Below are 1,666 nucleotides of genomic sequence, written 5' to 3' on the forward strand. Positions count from 1 at the left end.
AATAAACTTAAGTCTTATTTTATTCTTCGCAAAATTTATTTGAAATTCATGAAGATTTGTTGCTCAAAATTGGCAAGCTTGTAACCTGAAACTAAAATGCAGATTTGTGCATGTTTAGAATTCTTAATTGAATCATCACAATAAGGCATCAAAGTAAGACATCTAAGTTAGACTTCTAATATTAAATATGGCTTCTAAACTAACTTTACATGCTGTCAGAATGGCATAAGTCTTATTCATACATGGTGAGAAAATAAACACTTGGGCTATTTTGGGTAGATGCACATTTTTTCTGGCGAATATAATTAGTGCTTAGGTATTTTTTTCTTTGTATTTGAAATATTAAACAAAGTACTGCAGCTGATCCTTGAAAAAAGAAAATCCAAGTTGCTTTTTACGGTCATTTCTACTGCGTTTTTTTTCTCGGAGCTAAATACTCGAAAGGGGAACGAAGACTTTTGCAAATTGTGATTTTCTATATTGTTTCAAGGCATTTTGAAACTGGAGCTTTGTAAATATTAACTATCTCTTAACAACTGAAAAGAGTAATTAAAATTAATCTAGTATTTGTTGAGACTGCTTAATTGTGCGCACCACAAACATCACCTTTAACAGTTTCTGTGAAGTATAGTTTGAGGTCTGGGGAAAATCATAGTTGTTTCTATTTTAACATTCAAAAATAAACTTGCAATTTGAAACATTTTGTCACTAATTTTTTCATTAATCGAAGATTTCATTATATGTTTAATGTGCTTTCTGTAAGTTTTTCTTAAAGCAAACGTACTCGTACACGATAACAATTTATAGAAAATTTTTATGAAACATAGCTAGCTAAGAAACTTATAATAGAATTTTTTTAAAAAAATAAGTGCTACATTTTTTAACATTTAAAACTGGTAATTTCAAAATACTTTTATTTTACTAATAAATATTTTTTAATTAATGAAATTTTGATTTTTTTAAAATATTGTTTCACTTACTTTAATTTTTCAGATAACGTTCTAATAAATTCCAATAAAAATATCTAGACATTACATACTGGAATATGGTGTACCGACAGTCAAAAGGCGGGATACAACCCTTTTCTATCGATTTTCAGAAATTGTTTTTATTAGATTTCTTTTAGATGCTAAGACTTAGCAAGTATTATCGGCCTTTCTTTAAACATTATAGCAAATTTATGAGTTTTTATATTTTCGAGTCTACAAAAGCAATAATTTCATTTCTCTTTCATGCACCTCTGAAATAGTTTTTAGAAGAAGAAAAACAAAAACCGTAAGTAACGTTAACATAAAGTGGCAGTTTATTTGCATTACAATTAAAAATATTCTAAAGAAAATTAGTTTATTGAAAAAAAAGCAAGAATTAGTTATGCTCGCATTAAAATTATTTTGATTCTTTCCACTAAGGGAAAATCCAAGTTGCATTGAAAATGAAATTAATATTATAAAAATTTAGAAATTTTAAACGAAACTGTTTTCTTTACCACACTGCTAACCATATTACTGATGTATAGAAATCATTGATATATGCCTTATGCCAACAATTAGTTTGTTACACATTAAAAAAAATATTCACGTTTGGTTGAATTTCTATGCATCATCCATGATGTAATTAAAAATCTATGATGGGATATTTGTCAATAGCAATTGATTTAAAATATCAT

Source organism: Argiope bruennichi, chromosome X2 (genome assembly GCF_947563725.1).
Source record: "Argiope bruennichi chromosome X2, qqArgBrue1.1, whole genome shotgun sequence".
NCBI classification, from domain to species: domain Eukaryota; kingdom Metazoa; phylum Arthropoda; class Arachnida; order Araneae; family Araneidae; genus Argiope; species Argiope bruennichi.